The sequence below is a fragment of the Capsella rubella genome, unplaced genomic scaffold, assembly GCF_000375325.1.
Source record: "Capsella rubella cultivar Monte Gargano unplaced genomic scaffold, Caprub1_0 scaffold_7, whole genome shotgun sequence".
NCBI lineage: Eukaryota > Viridiplantae > Streptophyta > Magnoliopsida > Brassicales > Brassicaceae > Capsella > Capsella rubella.
Window position 1 is genome coordinate 7,535,520 of NW_006238917.1, and position 7,628 is coordinate 7,543,147.

The following is a 7,628-nucleotide window of genomic DNA, read 5'->3' on the forward strand; positions in this document are numbered from 1 at the left end:
ATGATACATATAGCGCTCGAACGGATACATCCATCTGAACTGAACAGGACCACCCAGTTGTGCCTCATGAGGAAGATGAATTGTCAAATGCTCCATCACATCAAAAAAAGAAGGTGGAAATATTTTTTCCAAATTACACATAATAACAACAATGTTATTTTTCATAATTTCCACCAAATCTTTTTCTAAAGTCCGTGTACATAGATCACGAAAGAACAAGCTTATACCTGTCAAAATAAAAATTAAGTAATATAAAAAAACCTATAATAAAAATTCAACATAATTGGCCTTGATTTTTCTTTTTTAAGGAAATCATTAAAAAGAGACAAGCAACATACCCGACAATGCTTGATGGATATTGTTTGGTAGCAATTCAGCGAAAGCAATCGGAAGGAGTCTTTGCATAAATACATGACAATCATGACTTTTCATTTTTGAGAGTTTTACTCCATCAGAAGAAGAAATACTTGAAGCATAACCGTCTGAAAATTTGACTTCATCTTTTAACCAATCAAAAAGACATTTCTTTTCCTCCAAAGATAACCTAAACAATGGAAGTGGAGCTTTTCCATCATCAGTCATATGTAGATCTTTCCGGTTGCAAATCTCTGCCAAGTCAATACGGGAATTAAGATTGTCTTTCGTTTTTCCTGGAACATTCAACAACGTGTTAATGATATTTTCAAAAACGTTTTTTTCGATATGCATCACATCAAGATTATGGCGAATGAGAAGATATTTCCAATAAGGTAACTCCCAAAATATGCTTTGCTTGTGCCAATTATGGGTTTCACCATATCCCACTATTTTTGGAAGTCCTTCTCCTCCACAATCAACTGTTCTTGGTAAACCAGATACATGATCACTCCACAATTCCTCCCCCGAATATACTGCTGGTGGGTCTGAATTCTCCATTTTTTTTTTTTTGAAGTTCTTCTTGTTACGTCGTAAAGTATGATCTTTTGGAAGAAAACGACGGTGGCAATCAAACCAACATGTTTTTCTCCCATGTTTCAACCAAAAAGCTCCAGTCTCATCCATACAATAAGGACATGCTAAACGACCATGAGTAGTCCACCCAGATAACATAGCATATGCTGGAAAATCACTAATTGTCCATAAAAGCATAGCTCGTAACGTAAAATTTTGCTTCATTGATACATCATAAGACTCAAATCCATCAGTCCATAAGCATTTCAATTCATCTATAAGAGGTTGTAGAAATACGTCTAAGCTCATTTTTGGATGGTTTGGACCAGGAATCAATATCGAGAGGAATAAAAATTCTCGCTTCATGCACATATCAGGTGGTAGGTTATACGGAGTCAATATAACAGGCCATAACGAATAATTTTGACCAAAAATTCCAAAAGGATTAAATCCATCAGTGCATAAACCAATATAAACATTTCTAGGCTCATTCGCAAATTCAGGAAATACCTGGTTGAAATGTTTCCATGCTTCACCATCTGAAGGATGACACATTACGTCACTACCGTGGGTTGAATAATGTTCTTTGTGCCATCTCATTTGTGAAGCTGTTTTCTTTGATTGGTATAATCTTTTCAGTCGGTCAGCAATGGGCAAATAAAACATTCGCTGAAATGGAACTTGCTTTCTTCCTGGTTTTTTGCACTTTTGTATCTATTAGATCCACAAAATCTACAGCTTTCTCGGTCTGCATCGTTTTTCCAGAAAATCATACAATTCTTCTGACACACATCGATCTTAATGTAAGGCAAACCTAGAGATCTCATTAATTTCTTCGTGTCGTAGTACGAGGTACTGGCATTGTTATCTTCAGGAATGTAGTCTTTCATCATCTGAGCAATGGAATCCATGCATTTCTCTGATAAATTATAATCAGTTTCAGAGTCATTAACCTAGACGCCAATGAAAATTGTGAAAGTCCTTCTCGACATCCACCATATATTGGATGCTGGCTTGCGTTTAACAGATTGAAAAACTTTTTGGCTTCTTCGTTGGGCTCTTCTTCCATATTCTGATTAGATGACGTACGTCCATTAAAAGCATCGGTAACCATCTCGAGATAGTTGTTTTGAACATATGTAGAAAAATCTCTGAACATACTTGTATTTTCATCGATAGGACATGGTTGTTGTATTTTCATCGATAGGACATGGTTGTTTATCAGCCTCATAGTCTTCTCCATGAGCAACCCAAACAAAATAGTTGGCCATAAACCCTCGGTTATATAAGTGGCCAGCTACCATCTCCTCAGACAAGGCGTGTTTATTCTCACACTTAATGCATGGACAAAACATTATCTTCTTCTGAATATATAAGGCATGTCTTTTAGCAACAATCATGAACTCTTTCAATCCATCTAGGAATGCATCGGAGACTAGATTGGTTGTTGGATCCGTTCTTGCATACATCCATTGCCTCAAAACATTATCGTTGTTACTCGAAGACATTTAAGAAGTCAAGAAATTCTGCAAACAAAAAATATAATTAAATAAAAACACAAAGCTTAAAAGCTATATATAAACGTAAAGTGAAAACATAAAAACTAATATTTGATTATGTTAGGATGTGATCTATTTTATTTTAGAGAAATATTAAGATGATCATGCATTCATATTCGATTTTCATGTTAATCATATATTAGGATTTCATAAATTCATATTAATATAAACAAGCAACAATCCATATGAGAAACAAAGCTATAATCAAATTTAGGGTTACATGAAAAGCAGTCCAAACAACAATCTCATATTTTAATGTTTCAAAATTTCGCATGAAAAGCAGTCCAAACAACAATCTCATATTTTACGGTTTCAAAATTTCGCATGAAAAGCAGTCCAAACAACAATCTCATATTTTACGGTTTCAAAATTTCGCATGAAAAGCAGTCCAAACAACAATCTCATATTTTACGGTTTCAAAATTTCGCATGAAAAGCAGTCCAAACAACAATCTCATATTTTACGGTTTCAAAATTTCGCATGAAAAGCAGTCCAAACAACAATCTCATATTTTACGGTTTTATAATTTCATATGAAAAGTACTTCAAGCAACAATCACATGTTCAAGTTTTCATGGTTTTAAGATTATAAACATGAAACAGTGGTTTTAGGGTTCATGTTGTTTACCTCTTGAACACCGATTGATTTCTGAATGGTTTTAGACCGGGAGCTATAGACCTCGGTAATTCAAGCAAGATTTACAATCGCCGTGAACCTCCTTGGAGTAGCAAGAGAACGTCGAGCTTCTTAGGTTTAAGGTTTAGGGGCGATTTTAGCTTTTAGCTTTTAGGGTTTAGAAAATCGTGCTGATAACGTGTTGTAAACTAGAGAGAATAGAGAGGGAATTGTGATGCTTTATTCATTAGCTTAGACTCCTTTATATAAGGATTGATACAAGGGGTTATGAGTAAATCCTAATACAATAAGGAAAATATTAAACCTCCTCAACATAGGACAGATCGGGCTTGTGATGGACCGGGCCGGACTGTGCTTGTTATGACAATCCACCATATGATTTATAACAGTTTATATGTTGACAAAAGTTATATATATCGTATATGTTGCAATAGAGTAATAAATGTTGTAAATACTATGGCAAAATTGTCACATAATTTGTCACATATATTTACTATAATTTTGTTGAAAAATAGCCACGGTTCATAATCGTTGAATATTTCTTACAAATTTTGCAAGACTTTTTTATATGTCGTAAAAATATTGCTAATTTGTGATGAAAAATTGCAACTTAGACTTTTGTAGTTAATTGGCAATAAATTTGTAAGAAAATTGCAACATTTCATTTATTATTGCAAAAATATGGCAAAACCTGTTACAAAATTTTGACGAATACGATCATTGCAAAATTATGTTGCAATATCACTATTTCCTTGTAGTGTTATCTAACCACACATTATACAAATATTAAGAGAAAAAAACACACACACACAATGTAATCACAAGCTAAAGAAAAAAAGACACAAAGTACTCACAATTTAATCAGGAATTAGAAGACACGCAATACTCACAATCGCAATCCAAAAAGGTACTATCCATTTCTAAAAATTTTGTTACGCACACCCTCGATTCAAAGTCCCGTTGAGAACGGAAAAAGCAAAGGTTCATTTGCAGATTCAAAAAAACAAAAACTGGTAACGCACTAAATATATATATAACTCATAACTAAACTATGCTACAACTTCTTTTTATTATTTCAGCATTCTTTCGTGACAAGGAATAAATCTGTGATCTTAATTTCTATAAACCAATCAAAGTTAAAATATTACCTTGAGCATTACCCAAAACAAGAGATATGAAAATGCAATAAACACAAAACCAAATCGCACACTTCATCACTTTATTGTTTAACTTGCTCTCGTTGAAAATATATTATCTGTCTTCGTTAACGTTTGTGTTATATATAGATTAACTACGTCGTAAAAATAGTGTTTCAGAAAACTTGGTAAGTAAGATAATGAATGGTGTAACTAACCTAAAATAAACAAAAAGATAAAGGTGTAACCAAATGAACGACATTGACGGAGTGAGTTTTTTAATTTGTTTACCTTTCGAAAATTTGTTTTTGAAAAGTTCACTTGCTTTCAGATTTTTCTGCACTAATAATGGTATTCCAAAACCTTAGTTGAACAGGTCACTTATGTTATGAAGAAATTGAATGCAGCAGAATTATGTGGTTTCTTTCTAAAACCGGCTTTTACAAGCATTTTGTTTTCTGGAATTCCATGCCTTTTTGGCTTTTTCAGTTGCAGCACGAAACAAATATTGCTCGTAAGTCGTTATGACATTAATTTTCTTTGCTTAATCTAACTAAGATCCCACCATTAATATTGCCTTAACCACTCATAAAACCAAAAGAAAATAACATTTGATAGTTGGCCTAGTATAATTACTAAAATATTGAGTATACAATAATATACTCACTAAAACTGAGCTAGAGTTAAGGATATAAGTGCACACAAATAAAGAAAAAAACCCATTAGCGCTGTAGTTTAAAAAATTTTTATTAGCTGTTTATGATTTACCCAACCCATTTCGTAAATAGATTATAAAAAAATCACAAAATACCACACTTTCAAATTGTTTTCTAAAATTACTACAAACACAGAAATTTTTTTTTTTAAAAGTATAGTATAGTTGACTATTTTAGATTTATAATATAGTTTTCTTTGGAGTTTAGTGTTTAATATTTAACTCTTAGATCTGAAAGATGAAATTTTAAATTTATTTTTAAGGTATTTTTTTTGTTAAAAATAAATTTTTATTAGTTTAGTATTTTTGAACAAACAAAATTAATGGTGTTTATGAAAATTCCAGTAAATAAACCACTTACACAATACTTGTCTAGCTATACTCGTAGCACTATTTAGTATAATAAGTAAAAGTCAATGTTTTCAAAATATTCGAGTAACCAATCAATCCTAAAAGAAAAATGTTATGTATATTACCTTAAACTATGTTTAAAAAGTAACATATCAACTTCCTTTTAGTTTTGATTGTTTACTTGCGGAATTTGAAATCACTGATTGTTACTGATCGTACAAAATAGTATCACGATAACACAACAAACCTTAAAGGAAAGAACAACCGTAACCTATTGGTACCGCAATGTTAATGCACGTATCATAATGTTCGCTTAGATTTTTATAGTACGAGATGTAAACACTTCATATATGCTAGTACTCTTCATACTAAAACCAGTACTATAAGTGAACAAGTAAAGCTAAATCAAGAAAAAAAATCTTCCATAAAACAAAACATTTCTATATTTGTCAACCCATCAAAATAACTTAATAATAGAAGTTATATATATATATATATATATATATATATACAACACTGACACACATATAAGCACATATAATTTATGTGCATTATGCATAAAAGACTCCGAAGAACGTGTAAAGTGTAAATTAAACACACAAAAGTTGTGAACACAATACACATATAAGATATGGCTATGTTTGCGTGTAAACTAGATATAAATAACCAATTAACATACATATTAATATTATACACACACATAAGCTTAGGTATGATAAAACACCAAATTGTATACACATAAACCCACCATTTTTACGTGTGTTTTATATTTGTATTATTGTATGCCTAAAATTAAGTCCCGTGCTTTGCATGGGATTAAAGAAGTGTGAAACCCAATTTATTTTAAAAATGTTAAGTCAACGATTTGAAACACCAATTAATTTAAAAATAAACATCTTTTACTAATATATAAAGATACATTTATACAATTAATATCATCAAAAAATTTTTTTTACAATGCTAATATTAAATTTACTATAGTATATTCATAAAGATGTGAAAAGATTACATATATATATATATAGCACAAAAGCTAAACCGAAAACTAAGATATAGGAAAATTTATAGCTAATTACAATTATACGCCTATGGCTCTCTGCTGCGGTGTTGTTAAAGATGAGTGAAGCTGCAGAAGTATATACGCTCGAATATGCTTTAGTTACTGAACCAATTATAAACCATCCTTAACCGAATGTAAACCAACTTCAATATTCCCCTAAAGCTGGAGCATACAAGTTAGGTATGTCTGGCTTGGATCGAAATTGCCATAAACTATTTTACCCAAAGGATTCCGTAAAAACATCCGCGCGCCAATTGTGTCGTCGTACTCACATGTTGCACCTGAACATTACGAGTGATTACTTCATCTCTCAAAAAATGACAATCTTTTTTTATGTGTTTGGTATTAGGAGTGACAATATCTCACATTGAAAATTGAGTATAATCTTAAATAGTATTAGTATATATAAGATATGGATATTTCCATGTTGCTAATTGATTTTAAGTTGAAAGCCCATAACACGATTCGTAATACACTTTGAAACCTTGAGAAGCTTTCACACAACTGCCTGCGATGATCAAATCATCAATATATATGAGAATATGTATCTGAATTATACCTTTTTCATATGTGAATATAGAGTAGTCTTCCCATGACTGCTCGAATTCATACTGTTTCAATGCCAAAGTTAGTTTGGCAAACCAACACCGAGGCACTTGTTTGAGACCGTAACGTCGATTTTAGTAATCGACATACTTTATTCATGTCAGCCATTTGATAACCGGGAGGCAAGCGCATATATACTTCCTCTAAGTCACCATGTAGGAAGGCGTTGTGAACGTCCATTTGATACAATATCCAACCCCGTTTTGCAGCTATATCAAGAAACAATCTCATTGTTCCCATTTTTTGCAAACAGAAAAATGTCTCCCCATATATAGTCTTCCCCTTCAATATGTTTATTATCCACAGCAACTAAGCGTGCCTTGTACCTTTCAATCGTGCCGTCAAACTGGAATTTAACCTTAAACACCAACTGACTCCCAATTTCTCTCTTTAGCGAAGGCAAGTCTTCAATTGTAAATTTCTGGTTTAATGCTTCATATTCTGACCCAACAACATTTTACCATCGTTCATCCTCCATATCTTGTTTAAAGAGTTTGGCTCCACCGTGCTTATCTCCGCTGCCATATACGCGAGATGACTCTCAGAGAATCAATGTACATCATCCTGTTTGGCAATTGGATAAATTAACTCATAAATCAGCATGAAATAACTCAAAAACGTCATACTTATTGGAA